General features: G+C 43.6%; 1 long non-coding RNA gene across 1 annotated transcript in view; it reads right to left on the reverse strand.

Moving 5' to 3' along the window:
* Positions 1-1,099: 1,099 nt before the first annotated feature.
* The window catches only part of LOC143781269 (uncharacterized), a 38,329-nt gene continuing 19,954 nt past the window's right edge, over positions 1,100-19,474 (reverse strand). The window contains exons 3-5 of the long non-coding RNA XR_013216639.1: positions 18,866-18,948; positions 9,963-10,045; positions 1,100-1,184 (exon numbers count right to left, since the gene is read on the reverse strand). This is a non-coding gene — a long non-coding RNA (uncharacterized LOC143781269). The remainder of the gene's footprint in view (positions 1,185-9,962; positions 10,046-18,865; positions 18,949-19,474) is intronic.

The raw sequence follows: 19,474 nt of genomic DNA on the forward strand, positions 1-19,474 counted from the left end.
TGCAATCATCTGTGCTCACTTTCCTTGAGTAGTCCTCTACATAAGCATGCTGGCTCCTCCATCCAGTGTCAATCGTACATTTGCTGCTGCCTGTGTAAGACTGATCCCTCTGTGCTCTGTGCCTGCCCCAGCCTGACTTTATTCCCTTCCAGGACTTAGACTCTTTGCTTGTGACCTGACTTCTCTTGTGCCTGCTGCCTGTAAACTGTCTTGTCTTTCTGGTATTCCTGACCTCGGCTAGTAAATTGGTTTAAGTCTGACTTCCCCTTGTTGTACTGCACCATTTCCTGGATCTGACCTCGGATTGTCAGTCCACAGTCGAATGTAAAAGTGTTCTGTCAGTCCACATTCTAGTGTAAATGTTGCGTTCATTCAGTCCATAGTCTTCTAGTCCACAGGAAATGTGGTCAGAAATTCCACACCTAGCATAACTGCTATGCTCAGTCAGTCCTTAGACTCCTGTAAATGCTTGGATCAGTTAGCCCATGCACTAGTGTAAAATGCTTTGTCCGTCAGGCCACAGTCTGATGTAAATGTGGCATTTCAGTCCACAGTCTGGTGTAAATGATGTTGTCAGTGGGTCTACTATCTAGTTTAAATGCTGTGGTCCATCAGTCCACAGTCTACTGTAAATTCTTTGTTCAGTTGGTTTACAGTCTATTGTAAATGTTGTTGTTATCCGATCCAAAGTCTAGAGGAAATGCTGTGGTCAGTCAGTCAACAGTCTAGAGTAAATGTTGTTAGTCTGTCCACAGTCCAGTGGAAATGCTGCGGTCAGTTGCTCCACAGCCTAGCGTAAATGATGATATCAGTCTCTTGTAATCGAGGCATTGAATGTTACACCGCTGATAAGAAGCCTATTCTATGAAACATAAGAATGTTTTCTTATTTTAGAAGACAGAGGATAAGGAGAAGAAATGTTCCTTACATCTGTACCTGAAATATGGTTGTATTATACTTGGAGTTGTGTATAGAAGATATACATGTGAAAAACACAAACAATATATTCTCATGTACCAGGAAGGTGTTATTACACCCCGGCAGGCCTAGAACTCATGCCTAAACCTACAATTATCAGTAATTAATAGTAATATTAATTACCTGTTAGGAGATTTTTCTAATTTTCTTCTTGAAATCCACATGGAAAAATTTCACGTTCCACCATCTCACTGGGCGTCAGTCACCTGTAAAAAGTCAAAGGTGTGATAATATGTTCCTGCTACATGCTATACACAAAGAAAGATATAACACACTAGGGACAAAATTACTTATTTCAGGTATAAGGACTGGGGTCAGTTTATTGTGAATCCTGTAGTCAGTCATTTGATAGTTTACTGGAAATGTGGTCAGACAATGCAAACCTAGCGTAAATGCTATGATCAGTCAGTCCATAAACTAGTGTAAAAGTTTTGGTCCGCCAGTCCGCAGTCCACTGCAAAAGTGGTCTATTAGTCCACATTCTAGTGTAAATGTTGTGTTCAATCAGTCCATAGTCTTCTGGTCTACTGGAAATGTGTTCAGAATTTACACACCTAGCATAAATGCTGTGGTCAGTCAGTCCTTATACTAGTGTAAATATTATATTCAGGCAGTGCAAACTTTACTGGAAATGTGATCAGGCATTCGAAATCTGGTGAAAATGATGAGGTCAGTAAGGCCTTAAACAATTGCAAATGCTGTGGTCAGTCAGTATTCAAACAGTGATCATTCATCCAAAGACTATATTAAAAGTTTTGATCCGTCTGTCCAAGGTCTACTGTAGATGTGGCCAATCACTCCACAATCTAGTATAAATGCTGTGGTCAGTCAGTCCACAGTCTAGTCTAAATGAAATGCTCATTCAGACCATAGTGTCACGTTCTCCATTCTGTTCCTGTCTGCTAAGTTACTTTGTGTAGAAGCTGTCAGTCTGTTTTGGTTGTGCTGGGTCTGAGCTGCAGTCATCTGTGTTCACATTCCTTGATTAGACCTCTACTTAAGCATGCTAGCTCCTCCATCCAGTGTCAATCGTACACTTGCTGCTGCCTGTGTCAGACTGATCCGTACTGGTTCTGTGCTGCAATCATCAATGTTCAATTTCCATGTTGGCTCCTCCATCCAGTGTCAATCGTACACATGCTGCTGCCTGTGTAAGACTGATCCGTGCTGGGTCTGTGCTGCAATCATCTGTGTTCACTTTCCTAGAGTAGTCCTCTACATAAACAAAACAAAATCAAAAGAAACTTGTATGTTCAGATACTGGATAAAACCAATTTTTATTTGAGTCTCTAAAAACTTAGAACATCAACAATCAACATACAAGCAACCGTGCCAGACTAAACTGCCCCTTGCACTATATAACCTACCGTATATACTCGAGTATAAGCCGAGATTTTCAGCCCAAATTTTTGGGCTGAAAGTGCCCCCTCGGCTTATACTCGAGTCATGATCGGTGGTGGGGTCGGCGGGTGAGCACTGTCATATACTTACCTAGTCCCGGCGATCCTGGCGCTCCCCCTGCCTGTTACACGGTCTCCGGGTGCAGCAGCCTCTTCCCCTGAGCGGTCACGTGGGACCGCTCATTAGAGAAATGAATAGGCTGCTCCACCTCCCATAGGGGCGGAGCCGCATAATTCATTTCTCTAATCAGCGGTGCCGGTGACCGCTGATAGAGGAAGAGGCTGCGGCACCGAAGACAGGCAGGGGGAAGGAGCGGGACGCCGGGAGCAGGTAAGTATCGCATATTCACCTATCCTGGTTCCACACGCCGGGCGTCGCGCCATCTTCCCGGCGTCTCTCTCTCCGCTCTGACTGTTCAGGCAGAGGGCGCGATGACGCATATAGTGTGCGCGCCGCCCTCTGCCTGATCAGTCAGTGCAGGGAGACGCCGGGAAGATGGCGCCGAGGAGCTGCAAGACAGGTGAGTATGTGTTTTATTTTTTTTTATTGCAGCAGCAGCTATGGGGCAATAATGGACGGTGCAGAGCACTGTATGGTACAGCTATGGGGCAGAGCACTGTATGGTACAGCTATGGGGCAGAGCACTATATGGCACAGCTATGGGGCAGAGCACTATATGGCACAGCTATGGGGCAGAGCACTATATGGCACAGCTATGGGGCAGAGCACTATATGGCACAGCTATGGGGCAGAGCACTATATGGCACAGCTATGGGGCAGAGCACTATATGGCACAGCTATGGGGCAGAGCACTATATGGCACAGCTATGGGGCAGAGCACTATATGGCACAGCTATGGGGCAGAGCACTATATGGCACAGCTATGGGGCAGAGCACTATATGGCACAGCTATGGGGCAGAGCACTATATGGCACAGCAATGGGGCAGAGCACTATATGGCACAGCTATGGGGCAATGGTGCAGAGCATTATATATATGGCACAGCTATGGGGCAACGGTGCAGAGCATTATATATGTGGCACAGCTATGGGGCAACGGTGCAGAGCATTGTATATATGGCACAGCTTTATGTGGAGCATCTATGGGGCCATAATGAACGGTGCAGAGCATTATATGTGGCACAGCTTTATGTGGAGCATCTATGGGGCCATAATGAACGGTATGGAGCATCTATTTTTAATTTTGAAATTCACCGGTACCTGCTGCATTTTTCCCCCTAGGCTTATACTCGAGTCAATAAGTTTTCCCAGTTTTTTGTGGCAAAATTAGGGGGGTCGGCTTATACTCGGGTCGGCTTATACTCGAGTATATACGGTAAATTGCCCTACCTTGCAGCGGAGGTTGGCACCCTAAACATATAATCGAGATAGGCGCCCCCGCTCAACGTCGACTATCCGCTATTACTCCTATCTGCCAGCTACACAATGTGATGCATTTATGCCAACATACTGACAGAGATAGACAGAGGAAAGTCTTGCCGACTAGTATTTCAGGGCAATAATGGCAGTAGGTCACCCATGTGATAGAGGTGCAAAACACCATACCCTGAAGTGCAAAAAGTGCAAAAACCAGTGCTAGACATACACCAAGTACCTTGCTCTAACTGCTCCCTGCCAAACTGACTCCAGCCTGGCAGTGGGGGTTGGCACCCTACTGTGAAGCGGATATGGTGCCCCCACTCCGCGTCGGCTGGCCCTAAGAGCTAGCCCTACATGTGCTACTTAACAATGAAAGGATATTTTGTGCACAATGTGGCCCCACCAAATTGTTATGGCCAAGGCACTAAAATTTCAGGCAGGAGATATGGGTACAGTATTGATGTATAACTGTAACCCCATTCTATGATAAACATATATAGCAGTTATGATAGCCAGGTACTTATCATTTCTGATGTATACGAATGCCTCGACGCGTTTAACCAATATGGCTCATCAGGAGGCTGAGATAGATACATGCTGCATGTTGACTGCCCTCGTTCCTCATATATATAGACTATTAGAAATGGGCACCACCCCCATCACATCCTTTCGACGGTAGAGGTGCGTGTTAAGCTATAACTCCGTGGGCCCAATGTGTGTGTTCACAGTGTATTACTCGATTAGTTACTCACTCTATAGCCGATGATCATACCGCCATCATGCGATCCTGTGGTAAACTGATAGTGCCACGAGGACCGGCGTCTCTAAAGTGCATTGTTCTGGCGTGTGCGTGCTCCTTCTGCGCATGACCGGAAATGTAGCGGCTTCCATATTATTGAAGACCAGCTACTGTTGAAGAACAGCTACTATGCGCTACGGAAGTTATTAACCTCCATTTTTAGGAGGACTTGACCATGAACTTGAAACACTTCTGCGCAAGTACGGAGACGCCCTGTTATTAATGATCAGATCCTAGGAGCTACTCCACGCCAATGCGGAAGTCTCCCATTTGCCATTCTGCCTAGGATTTCACCCTGGATCAGGATGCCCAACGGATATATACACATTGCCTAGTGCTAAGCGCTAGATGCTCATGCGCATATCCATATGTTGTGTAGCACAAGTGGCTATAATAATCCAAGATTGCATAACAACGCTTGTATTATGGCGGCTATGATAATTATGTGGCCTAATTGAAGCCAATATTTTTTGTATATATATTTAATTAAAAATTAGCAATCATGAGATTTTACGCGTATACATACACTCTCCATAGAACAGCAATGTGAGGTATGGATTCCAGGCATAAAACATCCCGTTCTATCTCACAGCTATGTCTGTCATACTATGATACAGATTGCATAAATGATAAAACATAATTAAAGTATTTTAGATGATATAGAGTTATTGGATATTCACACATTAATAGTCTAAGGGAACAGTAGGTATTAAATTGATAATAATTAAATACATATATAATAGATATACAGTGATACTCCATTACGATTAATGGATCCCATTAAAAAAGATGGGCACAAACTGCCCGGCACGGCAAGTAAAATTATAATGATCAAATGGTGGCCCCTACAGCATGGACAAATGGCTCAATAATATCTTTATTAAACTCATATGGACCAAAGAGCAGGAAGATGCACTATAGAAAGCAGGCATAAGACATATTCTCATTCAAGCCTCTTGGGGTAATGCAGTTGAAATGATAGATCCAAGCACACTCTTTTTGAAGCAGCAATCTGTCAAAATTTCCCCCCCGGGGGTTTAAGGTGAACGACTCAATGACACTGAATGAAATTTCATTCACATTGCCCTGATGGACCTCATTCATATGCCTAGCAATTGGAGAGTCACGTTTATGCCTGATATCTCCGATATGCTCGCCCACCCTTCTTCTGAACTCTCTCCGTGTCTTCCCCACATAATTTTTGGGGCATCCACATGTGGCTACATATATTACGCCCACGTTTGTTCGGACATGGATGCCCTCCTTAAACAAGCTGTGGACATGAAGAGAAGGTTCTCAGAGAGGGGTTATCCGAGAGGTATCATTGAAACAGCATTCAATCATGCTCTTCAGCAGGATAGGGATTCCCTGCTACAAGGTCAGACTCGAGGCCGCAATGAGAACGCAGCCCTAACTAAAACTAGGATTATTGGTACTTACGATTGCCAACATGACAGGGTAATGTCAATCCTGTATAAATACTAGGATATCCTTACAGCCGACCCTGACTTAGCTGACTTTGTAGGACCTCGTCCACAGATAACCTACAAGAGGGGTCGTTCCCTGAGAGATAGGCTGGTACACAGTCACTTCAAGAGATCGGCCCCGACGGGCACGTGGCTTGAACGCAGAACATGCGGTTTTTCCAAATGTGGTGACTGCGTCAATTGTAAATTCATGCGACCCTGTAAATCAATTATTAGTGCATATGATGGGAGGGAATACTATCTTAGAGATTTCTCAAACTGCAAAACTAGTGGCGTAATATATGTAGCCACATGTGGATGCCCCAAAAATTATGTGGGGAAGACACGGAGAGAGTTCAGAAGAAGGGTGGGCGAGCATATCGGAGATATCAGGCATAAACGTGACTCTCCAATTGCTAGGCATATGAATGAGGTCCATCAGGGCAATGTGAATGAAATTTCATTCAGTGTCATTGAGTCGTTCACCTTAAACCCCTGGGGGGGAAATTTTGACAGATTGCTGCTTCAAAAAGAGTGTGCTTGGATCTATCATTTCAACTGCATTACCCCAAGAGGCTTGAATGAGAATATGTCTTATGACTGCTTTCTATAGTGCATCTTCCTGCTCTTTGGTCCATATGAGTTTAATAAAGACATTATTGAGCCATTTGTCCATGCTGTAGGGGCCACCATTTGATCATTATAATTTTACTTGCCGTGCCGGGCAGTTTGTGCCCATCTTTTTTAATGGGATCCATTAATCGTAATGGAGTATCACTGTATATCTATTATATATGTATTTAATTATTATCAATTTAATACCTACTGTTCCCTTAGACTATTAATGTGTGAATATCCAATAACTCTATATCATCTAAAATACTTTAATTATGTTTTATCATTAATGCAATCTGTATTATAGTATGACAGACATAGCTGTGAGATAGAACGGGATGTTTTATGCCTGGAATCCATACCTCACATTGCTGTTCTATGGAGAGTGTATGTATACGCGTAAAATCTCATGATTGCTAATTTTTAATTAAACATATATACAAAAAATATTGGCTTCACTTAGGCCACATAATTATCATAGCCGCCATAATACAAGCGTTGTTATGCAATCTTGGATTATTATAGCCACTTGTGCTACACAACATATGGACATGCGCATGAGCATCTAGCGCTTAGCACTAGGCAATGTGTATATATCCGTTGGGCATCCTGATCCAGGGTGAAATCCCAGGCAGAATGGCAAACGGGAGACTTCCGCATTGGCGTGGAGTAGCTCCTAGGATCTGATCATTAATAACAGGGCGTCTCCGTACTTGCGCAGAAGTGTTTCAAGTTCATGGTCAAGTCCTCCTAAAAATGGAGGTTAATAACTTCCGTAGCGCATAGTAGCTGTTCTTCAACAGTAGCTGGTCTTCAATAATATGGAAGCCGCTACATTTCCGGTCATGCGCAGAAGGAGCACGCACACGCCAGAACAATGCACTTTAGAGACGCCGGTCCTCGTGGCACTATCAGTTTACCACAGGATCGCATGATGGCGGTATGATCATCGGCTATAGAGTGAGTAACTAATCGAGTAATACACTGTGAACACACACATTGGGCCCACGGAGTTATAGCTTAACATGCACCTCTACCGTCGAAAGGATGTGATGGGGGTGGTGCCCATTTCTAATAGTCTATATATATGAGGAACGTGGGCAGTCAACATGCAGCATCTATCTATCTCAGCCTCCTGATGAGCCATATTGGTGAAACGCGTCGAGGCGTTCGTATACATCAGAAATGATAAGTACCTGGCTATCATAACTGCTATATATGTTTATCATAGAATGGGGTTACAGTTATACATCAATACTGTACCCATATCTCCTGCCTGAAATTTTAGTGCCTTGGCCATAACAATTTGGTGGGGCCACATTGTGCACAAAATATCCTTTCATTGTTAAGTAGCACATGTAGGGCTAGCTCTTAGGGCCAGCCGACGCGGAGTGGGGGCACCATATCCGCTTCACAGTAGGGTGCCAACCCCCACTGCCAGGCAGGAGTAAGTTTGGCAGGGAGCAGTTAGAGCGAGGTACTTGGTGTATGTCTAGCACTGGTTTTTGCACTTTTTGCACTTTAGGGTATGGTGTTTTGCCATCTATCACATGGGTGACCTACTGCCATTATTGCCCTGAAATACTAGTCGGCAAGACTTTCCTCTGTCTATCTCTGTCAGTATGTTGGCATAAATGCATCACATTGTGTAGCTGCCAGATAGGAGTAATAACGGATAGTCGACGTTGAGCGGGGGCGCCTATCTCGATTATATGTTTAGGGTGCCAACCTCCGCTGAAGGTAGGGCAATGTAGGTTATATAGTGCAAGGGGCAGTTTAGTCTGGCACGGTTGCTTGTATGTTGATTGTTGATGTTCTAAGTTTTTAGAGACTCAAATAAAAATTGGTTTTATCCAGTATCTGAACATACAAGGTTTCTTTTGATTTTGCTTAGTTTTTGGACCTTAGTTGACTATTCTATTTAGTTTTTTTGCTTAGTCCTCTACATAAGCATGCTGGCTCCTCCATCCAGTGTCAATCGTACATTTGCTGCTGCCTGTGTAAGACTGATCCCTCTGTGCTCTGTGCCTGCCCCAGCCTGACTTTATTCCCTTCCAGGACTTAGACTCTTTGCTTGTGACCTGACTTCTCTTGTGCCTGCTGCCTGTAAACTGTCTTGTCTTTCTGGTATTCCTGACCTCGGCTAGTAAATTGGTTTAAGTCTCTGACTTCCCCTTGTTGTACTGCACCATTTCCTGGATCTGACCTCGGATTGTTTGACCTCCTTTTACTTATTCAGTAAGTAGTGTATATTTTTTCTTTCTGTTATTGTAGTCTTTCTCTCCACTTCTGGTGCTAACATTTACTATAGTGACTCGCATCACACATAGTATTTTGGTCTACTGGAAATGTGGTCAGAAATTTCACACCTAGCTAAATGCTATGGCAAGTCAGTCCATAGACTAGTGTAAAACTTTTGGTCCATCAGTCCACAGTCGAATGTAAAAGTGGTCTGTCAGTCCACATTCTAGTGTAAATGTTGCGTTCATTCAGTCCATAGTCTTCTAGTCCACAGGAAATGTGATCAGAAATTCCACACCTAGCATAAATGCTGTGGTCAGTCAGTCCACAGTCTATTGTAAATGTTATGGTCATTCAGTCCATAGTCTTTTGGTTTACTGGAAATGTGGTCAAGAATTCCACACCTAGCATAACTGCTATGCTCAGTCAGTCCTTAGACTCCTGTAAATGCTTGGATCAGTTAGCCCATGCACTAGTGTAAAACGCTTTGTCCCTCAGGCCACAGTCTGATGTAAATGTGGCATTTCAGTCCACAGTCTGGTGTAAATGATGTTGTCAGTGGGTCTACTATCTAGTTTAAATGCTGTGGTCCATCAGTCCACAGTCTACTGTAAATTCTTTGTTCAGTTGGTTTACAGTCTATTGTAAATGTTGTTGTTATCCGATCCAAAGTCTAGAGGAAATGCTGTGGTCAGTCAGTCAACAGTCTAGAGTAAATGTTGTTAGTCTGTCCACAGTCCAGTGGAAATGCTGCGGTCAGTTGCTCCACAGCCTAGCGTAAATGATGATATCAGTCTCTTGTAATCGAGGCATTGAATGTTACATCGCTGATAAGAAGCCTATTCTATGAAACATAAGAATGTTTTCTTATTTTAGAAGACAGAGGATAAGGAGAAGAAATGTTCCTTACATCTGTACCTGAAATATGGTTGTATTATACTCGGAGTTGTGTATAGAAGATATACATGTGAAAAACACAAACAATACATTCTCATGTACCAGGAAGGTGTTATTACAGCCCGGCAGGCCTAGAACTTATGCCTAAACCTACAATTATCAGTAATTAATATTAATATTAATTACCTGTTAGGAGATTTTTCTAATTCTCTTCTTGAAATCCACATGGAAAAATTTCACGTTCCACCATCTCACTGGGCGTCAGTCACCTGTAAAAAGTCAAAGGTGTGATAATATGTTCCTGCTACATGCTATACACAAAGAAAAATATAACACACTAGGGACAAAATTACTTATTTCAGGTATAAGGACTGGGGTCAGTTTATTGTGAATCCTGTAGTCGGTCATTTGATAGTTTACTGGAAATGTGGTCAGACAATGCAAACCTAGCGTAAATGCTATGATCAGTCAGTCCATAAACTAGTGTAAAAGTTTTGGTCCGCCAGTCCGCAGTCCACTGTAAAAGTGGTCTATTAGTCCACATTCTAGTGTAAATGTTGTGTTCAATCAGTCCATAGTCTTCTGGTCTACTGGAAATGTGTTCAGAATTTACACACCTAGCATAAATGCTGTGGTCAGTCAGTCCTTATACTAGTGTAAATATTATATTCAGGCAGTGCAAACTTTACTGGAAATGTGGTCAGGCATTCGAAATCTGGTGAAAATGATGAGGTCAGTAAGGCCTTAAACAATTGCAAATGCTGTGGTCAGTCAGTATTCAAACTAATATAAATGCTGTGATCATTCATCCAAAGACTAGATTAAAAGTTTTGATCCGTCAGTCCAAGGTCTACTGTAGATGTGGCCAATCACTCCACAATCTAGTATAAATGCTGTGGTCAGTCAGTCCACAGTCTAGTCTGTTGTGAATTCTGCTCTTGGGCTCCCTCCGGTGGTTATAAGTGGTAATGTTGTGAGCTCTGATTTTGGGCTCCCTCCGGTGGTTATAAGTGGTACTGCTGTGTTGTGAACTCTGTTTTTGGGCTCCCTCTTGTGGTCACAACTGGTACTGTGTAGTGCTGTCTTTGGGCTCCCTCTGGTGGTTCTTTGTGTCATTCTGCAGGTCTGAGGCTGATCAGCTGTCTCGTTATCTGTTAGCTGGTTTCCTATTTAGTTCACCTGGACTCTCAGTTGTTGCCTGCTGTCAATGTCTTCAGTGCTATTTTGGAGCTCTCCTGCAGTCCTTCGTTATCAGTCTCTTCAAGAGAAGCTAAGTTTTGCTTGATTCATTTTTTTGACCATCAGTGGTCATATGTTTCTTGGTTTATTTTTGTTTTCTTGTCCAGCTTGCTAATATGTGATTTCCTTGCTTGCTGGTAGCTCTAGGGGGCTGAGTTTCTCCCCTCACACCGTTAGTTGGTGTGGGGGTTCTTGTATTCTCAGCGTGGATATTTTGCGTAGGGTTTTTTACTGACCGCACAGTTCACTATCTGTTTTCTGCTATCTAGTATTAGCGGGCCTCATTTGCTGAATCTGTTTTCATTTCTACGTTTGTGTTTTCCCCTTACCTCACTGTTATTATTTGTTGGGGGCTTCCTATATCTTTGGGGTGATTTCTCTTGAGGCAAGTGAGGTCTTACTTTCCCTCCAGGAGTAGATAGTTTCTCAGGCTGCGTCGAGACGTCCAGGATTTTAGGCACGTTCACCAGCTACCTTTAGTGTGTTGGTTAGGATCAGGTTTGCGGTCAGTTCAGTTAACACCTCCCTAGAGCTCGTGTCTATGTTCATAAACTTAGCTAGTCCATTTTGTGATCCTCAGCCACTAGGATCATAACACTGCTGCTCCTTTGGATTTCAGCAGTAATCAGGTGCTTCCACTTATTAACAATTCTGACTGGGCTATTTAGTTTGGCTGGATCCTTTACTTAGTGGCAGTTGTCCATTGTTTCTTGGTGAATTCACATCTTTGCCTGGATTCTCCTGCTATTCTGTCCAAATCATCAAAGATAAGTCCTGGCTTTGTTTTTGCTGTCCACATGCTGTGGACTTTATAGCTCACTGCATTTCTATGTTTTTTCTTGTCCAGCTTTGTCAGTGTGGATTTATTCAGTCAAGCTGGAAGCTCTGGGAAACAGATTTACCCTCCATACCTTTAGTTAGGTGTGGAGATTTTTGTATATCTGTGGTGGATATTTTCTAGTATTTTGATACTGACCGCACAGTACTCTGTCCTGTCCTTTCTATTTAGCTAGAGTGGCCTCCTTTGCTAAATCCTGGTTTCATGCTACATATGTTATTTCCCTCTCCTCTCACAGTCAATATTTGTGGGGGGCTGTCTATCCTTTGGGGATTTTCTCTGAGGCAAGATAGCTTTCCTGTTTCTATCTTTAAGGGTATCTAGTCCTCCGGCTGTGTCGAGGTGTCTAGGCCATGTTAGGTACATCCCATGGCTACTTCTAGTTGTTGTGTTAAGTTTAAGGTCTGCGGTCAATACAGGTAACACCTTCTCCATAGCTCGTCTCATGCTGCTCCTAAGCCACCAGATCATAACAGTACAACTGGCCCCAATGAGTTAAATGCATCTCAAAAGAAGGGAAGAAAAGTGCTGAGCCATTTTTTTTTCTGTAGTCTACTTTGCCTTCTCCTCCCTCTTAATCTTTGGGTGGTTCAGGAGTTTGGCGTTGGCATGGATGTTCAGGATTTGGCTTCTTGTGTGGATCAACTTGCTGCAAGAGTACAGGGTATTTTTGATTATGTTGTTCAGACTCCAGCTTTAGAGCCTAGAATTCCAACTCCTGATTTGTTTTTTGGGGACAGGTCCAAGTTTTTGAGCTTTAAAAATAACTGCAAACTTTTTTTTGCTTTGAAACCCCGTTCCTCTGGTGATCCCATTCAGCAAGTTAAAATTGTCATCTCTCTGCTGCGTGGTGATCCTCAGGACTGGGCATTTTCCCTTGAATCAGGGAATCCGGCCTTGCTTAATGTAGACACCTTTTTTCAGGCGCTAGGATTATTGTATGACGAACCTAATTCAGTGGATCATGCAGGAAAGACCTTGTTGACCCTGTGTCAGGGTCAGGAAGCGGCAGAATCATACTGCCAGAAATTTAGAAAATGGTCTGTGCTCACTAAATGGAATGAAGATGCTTTAGCAGCAATTTTCAGAAAGGGTCTTTCTGAATCTGTTAAGGACGTTATGGTGGGGTTCCCCACGCCTGCTGGTCTGAATGATTCTATGTCTCTGGCCATTCAGATTGATCGGCGCTTGCGCGAGCGCAGAGTTGTGCACACGATGGTGTTGTCCTCTGAGCGGAGTCCTGAGCCTATGCAGTGTGATAGGATTTTGACTAGAGCTGAACGGCAAGGATTCAGATGTCAGAATAGGTTGTGTTTTTACTGCGGCGATTCTGCTCATGTTATTTCTGATTGCCCTAAGCGTACTAAGAGAGTCGCTAGGTCTGTTACCATCAGTACTGTACAGCCTAAATTTCTCTTATCTGTGACCTTGATCTGCTCATTGTCATCATTTTCTGTCATGGCGTTTGTGGATTCAGGCGCCGCTTTGAACTTAATGGACTTAGAATTCGCCAAGCGTTGTGGTTTCTCCTTGCAGCCTTTGCAGAACCCTATTCCTTTGAGGGGCATTGATGCTACACCTTTGGCTAAAGATAAACCTCTGTTTTGGACACAGCTGACCATGTGCATGGCGCCAGCACATCAGGAAGACTGTCGTTTTCTGGTGTTGCATAATTTGCATGATGTTATTGTACTGGGTTTTCCATGGTTACAGGTACATAATCCTGTGCTGGATTGGAAATTTATGTCTGTGACTAGTTGGGGTTGTCAGGGGGTTCATAATGACGTTCCTCTGATGTCAATTTCCTCTTCCCCCTCTTCTGAAGTTCCTGAGTTTTTGTCAGATTTCCAGGATGTATTTGATGAGCCCAAGTCCAGTTCCCTATCTCCGCATAGAGACTGTGATTGTGCTATTGACTTGATTCCTGGCTGTAAGTTCCCTAAGGGCCGACTTTTCAACCTGTCTGTGCCAGAACATACCGCCATGCGGAGTTATGTTAAGGAGTCTTTGGAGAAAGGGCATATTCGGCCATCTTCGTCACCATTGGGAGCGGGATTCTTTTTTGTTGCCAAGAAGGATGGCTCCTTGAGACCCTGTATTGATTATCGCCTTCTGAATAAGATCACGGTCAAATTTCAATACCCTTTGCCTTTGCTTTCTGTTTTGTTTGCTAGGATTAAGGGGGCTAGTTGGTTCACTAAGATTGACCTTCGAGGGGCGTATAATCTTGTTCGTATTAAACAGGGTGACGAATGGAAAACTGCGTTTAATACGCCCGAAGGCCATTTTGAATACCTTGTGATGCCTTTCGGGCTTTCTAATGCTCCATCTGTATTTCAGTCCTTCATGCATGATATTTTCTGCAATTATCTTGATAAATTCATGATTGTATATTTGGATGATATTTTGATTTTTTCTGATGATTGGGAGTCTCATGTGAAGCAGGTCAGGATGGTATTTCAGATCCTTCGTGATAATGCTTTATTTATAAAGGGGTCTAAGTGCCTCTTTGGAGTTCAGAAGGTTTCTTTTTTGGGTTTCATTTTTTCTCCCTCGTCTATAGAAATGGATCCTGTTAAGGTCCAGGCCATTCATGATTGGATTCAACCCACATCTGTGAAGAGCCTTCAGAAATTTTTGGGCTTTGCGAATTTTTATCGCCGTTTCATTGCCAACTTTTCCAGTGTGGTTAAACCCCTGACCGATTTGACGAAGAAAGGCGCTGATGTGACGAATTGGTCCTCTGCGGCTGTGGCTGCCTTTCAGGAGCTTAAACGCCGATTTACTTCTGCCCCTGTGTTGCGTCAGCCGGATGTTTCTCTTCCTTTTCAGGTTGAGGTTGACGCTCCTGAGATTGGGGCAGGGGCCGTTTTGTCTCAGAGGAATTCTGATGGTTCCTTGATGAAACCGTGTGCCTTCTTTTCTCGAAAGTTTTCGCCTGCCGAACGCAATTATGATGTCGGCAATCGGGAGTTGTTGGCTATGAAGTGGGCATTTGAGGAGTGGCGACATTGGCTTGAGGGAGCCAAGCACCGTGTTGTGGTCTTGACCGATCATAAGAATTTGATTTACCTCGAGTCTGCGAAGCAACTGAATCATAGACAGGCTCGATGGTCCCTGTTTTTCTCCCGTTTTGATTTTGTGGTCTCGTATCTTCCGGGTTCTAAGAATGTTAAGGCTGATGCCCTCTCTAGGAGCTTTTTGCCTGATTCTCCTGGAGTCCTTGAGCCGGTTGGCATTCTCAAGGAAGGGGTGATTCTTTCTGCCATCTCCCCTGATTTGTGACGGGTTCTTCAGGAGTTTCAGGCTGATAGACCTGACCGCTGTCCAGTGGGGAAACTGTTTGTTCCTGATAGATGGACTAGTAAGGTGACTTCTGAGGTTCATTGTTCTGTGTTGGCTGGCCATCCTGGGATTTTTGGTACCAGAGATTTGGTTGGTAGGTCCTTATGGTGGCCTTCCTTGTTGCGGGATGTGCATTCTTTTGTGCAGTCCTGTGGGAATTGTGCACGGGCCAAGCCTTGTTGTTCCCACGCTAGTGGGTTGCTTTTGCCTTTGCCGGTCCCTGAGAGGCCTTGGACGCATATTTCTATGGATTTTATTTCAGATCTTCCTGTTTCCCAGAAGATGTCTGTTATCTGGGTGGTTTGTGATCGGTTTTCTAAGATGGTTCATTTGGTACCTTTGCCTAAATTGCCTTCCTCCTCTGATTTGGTTCCGTTGTTTTTTCAGCATGTGGTTCGTTTGCATGGCATTCCGGAGAATATTGTGTCTGACAGAGGTTCCCAGTTTGTTTCTAGGTTTTGGCGGGCCTTTTGTGCTAGGATGGGCATTGATTTGTCTTTTTCTTCAGCATTTCATCCTCAGACAAATGGCCAAACTGAGCGAACTAATCAGACTTTGGAAACTTATTTGAGATGCTTTGTGTCTGCTGATCAGGATGATTGGGTGGCTTTCCAGCCGTTGGCCGAGTTTGCCCTTAATAATTGGGCTAGTTCGGCTACTTTGGCTTCGCCCTTCTTTTGCAATTTTGGTTTTCATCCTCGTTTTTCTTCGGGGCAGGTTGAGCCTTCTGATTGTCCTGGTGTGGATTCTGTGGTGGACAGGTTACAGCAGATTTGGACTCATGTGGTAGACAATTTGACGTTGTCTCAGGAGAAGGCTCAACGTTTTGCTAACCGTCGTCGGTGTGTTGGTCCCCAGCTTCGGGTTGGGGATTTAGTCTGGTTGTCTTCCCGTCATGTTCCTATGAAGGTTTCTTCCCCTAAGTTCAAGCCTCGGTTTATTGGTTCTTATAAGATTTCTGAGATTATTAATCCTGTGTTTTTTCGTTTGGCCCTTCCAGCCTCTTTTGCCATCCATAATGTTTTCCATACATCTTTGTTGCGGAGATATGTGGTGCCCGTTGTTCCCTCTGTTGATCCTCCTGCCCCGGTGTTGGTTGATGGGGAGTTGGAATATGTGGTTGAGAAGATTTTGGATTCTCGTTTTTCGAGACGGAGGCTTCAGTATCTTGTCAAATGGAAGGGTTATGGCCAGGAGGATAATTCTTGGGTTGTTGCCTCCGATGTTCATGCGGCCGATTTGGTTCGTGCTTTTCATTTGGCTCGTCCTGATCGGCCTGGGGGCTCTGGTGAGGAATCGGTGACCCCTCCTCAAGGGAAACAGATTTACCCTCCATACCTTTAGTTAGGTGTGGAGATTTTTGTATATCTGTGGTGGATATTTTCTAGTATTTTGATACTGACCGCACAGTATTCTGTCCTGTCCTTTCTATTTAGCTAGAGTGGCCTCCTTTGCTAAATCCAGGTTTCATGCTACGTATGTTATTTCCCTCTCCTCTCACAGTCAATATTTGTGGGGGGCTGTCTATCATTTGGGGATTTTCTCTGAGGCAAGATAACTTTCCTGTTTCTATCTTTAGGGGTATCTAGTCCTCCGGCTGTGTCGAGGTGTCTAGGCCATGTTAGGTACATCCCACGGCTACTTCTAGTTGTTGTGTTAAGATCAGGGTCTGCGGTCAGTACAGGTACCACCTTCTCCAGAGCTCGTCTCATGCTGCTCCTATGCCACCAGATCATAACACTAAATGAAATGCTCATTCAGACCATAGTGTCACGATCTCCATCCTGTTCCTGTCTGCTAAGTTACTTTGTGTAGAAGCTGTCAGTCTATTTTTGTTGTGCTGGGTCTGAGCTGCAGTCATCTGTTTTTACTTTCCTTGATTAGACCTCTACTTAAGCATGCTAGCTCCTCCATCCAGTGTCAATCGTACACTTGCTGCTGCCTGTGTCAGACTGATCCGTACTGGGTCTGTGCTGCAATCATCCGTGTTCACTTTCCATGTTGGCTCCTCCATCCAGCATCAATCGTACACTTGCTGCCTGTGTAAGACTGATCCGTGCTGGGTCTGTGCTGCAATCATCTGTGTTCACTTTCCTTGAGTAGTCCTCTACTTAAGCATGCTGGCTCCTCCATTCAGTGTCAATTGTACACTTGCTGCTGTTTATGTAAGACTGATCCGTGCTGGGTCTGTGCTGCAACCAGTGTCAATCGTACATTTGCTGCTGCCTGTGTAAGACTGATCTGTGCTGCAATCATCTGTGTTCACTTTCCTTGAGTAGTCCTCTACATAAGCATGCTGGCTCCTCCATCCAGTGTCAATCGTACATTTGCTGCTGCCTGTGTAAGACTGATCCCTCTGTGCTGTATGCCTGCCCCAGCCTGACTTTATTCCCTTCCAGGACTTAGACTCTTTGCTTGTGACCTGACTTCTCTTGTGCCTGCTGCCTGTAAACTGTCTTGTCTTTCTGGTATTCCTGACCTCGGCTAGTAAATTGGTTTAAGTCTCTGACTTCCCCTTGTTGTACTGCACCATTTCCTGGATCTGACCTCGGATTGTTTGAACTCCTTTTACTTATTTCAGTAAGTAGTGTATATTTTTTCTTTCTGTTATTGTAGTCTTTCTCTCCACTTCTGGAGCTAACATTTACTATAGTGACTCGCATCACACATAGTATTTTGGTCTACTGGAAATGTGGTCAGAAATTTCACACCTAGCTAAATGCTATGGCAAGTCAGTCCATAGACTAGTGGAAAACTTTTGGTCCATCAGTCCACAGTCGAATGTAAAAGTGGTCTGTCAGTCCACATTGTAGTGTAAATGTTGCGTTCATTCAGTCCATAGTCTTCTAGTCCACAGGAAATGTGGTCAGAAATTCCACACCTAGCATAAATGCTGTGGTCAGTCAGTCCACAGTCTATTGTAAATGTTATGGTCATTCAGTCCATAGTCTTTTGGTCTACTGGAAATGTGGTCAAGAATTCCACACCTAGCATAACTGCTATGCTCAGTCAGTCCTGAAACTCCTGTAAATGCTTGGATCAGTGAGCCCATGCACTAGTGTAAAACGCTTTGTCCCTCAGGCCACAGTCTGATGTAAATGTGGCATTTCAGTCCACAGTCTTGTGTAAATGATGTTGTCAGTGGGTCTACTATCTAGTTTAAATGCTGTGGTCCATCAGTCCACAGTCTACTGTAAATTCTTTGTTCAGTTGGTTTACAGTCTATTGTAAATGTTGTTGTTATCCGATCCAAAGTCTAGAGGAAATGCTGTGGTCAGTCAGTCAACAGTCTAGAGTAAATGTTGTTAGTCTGTCCACAGTCCAGTGGAAATGCTGCGGTCAGTTGCTCCACAGCCTAGCGTAAATGATGATATCAGTCTCTTGTAATCGAGGCATTGAATGTTACACCGCTGATAACAAGCCTATTCTATGAAATATAAGAATGTTTTCTTATTTTAGAAGACAGAGGATAAGGAGAAGAAATGTTCCTTACATCTGTGCCTGAAATATGGTTGTATTATACTCGGGAGTTGTGTATAGAAGATATACATTTGAAAAACACAAACAATATATTCTCATGTACCAGGAAGGTGTTATTACACCCCGGCAGGCCTAGATCTTATGCCTAAACTTACAATTATCAGTAATTAATATTAATATTAATTACCTGTTAGGAGATTTTTCTAATTCTCTTCTTGAAATGCACATGGAAAAATTTCACGTTCCACCATCTCACTGGGCGTCAGTCACCTGTAAAAAGTCAAAGATGTGATAATATGTTCCTGCTACATGCTATACACAAAGAAAAATATAACACACTAGGGAGAAAATTACTTATTTCAGGTATAAGGACTGGAGTCAGTTTATTGTGAATCCTATAGTCAGTCATTTGATAGTTTACTGGAAATGTGGTCAGACAATGCAAACCTAGCGTAAATGCTATGATCAGTCAGTCCATAAACTAGTGTAAAAGTTTTGGTCCGCCAGTCCACAGTCCACTGCAAAAGTGGTCTATTAGTCCACATTCTAGTGTAAATGTTGTGTTCTATCAGTCCATAGTCTTCTGGTCTACTGGAAATGTGTTCAGAATTTACACACCTAGCATAAATGCTGTGGTCAGTCAGTCCTTATACTAGTGTAAATATTATATTCAGGCAGTGCACACTTTACTGGAAATGTGATCAGGCATTCGAAATCTGGTGAAAATGATGAGGTCAGTAAGGCCTTAAACAATTGCAAATGCCGTGGTCAGTCAGTATTCAAACGAATATAAATG

This window comes from Ranitomeya variabilis, chromosome 6 (assembly GCF_051348905.1).
Source record: "Ranitomeya variabilis isolate aRanVar5 chromosome 6, aRanVar5.hap1, whole genome shotgun sequence".
NCBI lineage: Eukaryota > Metazoa > Chordata > Amphibia > Anura > Dendrobatidae > Ranitomeya > Ranitomeya variabilis.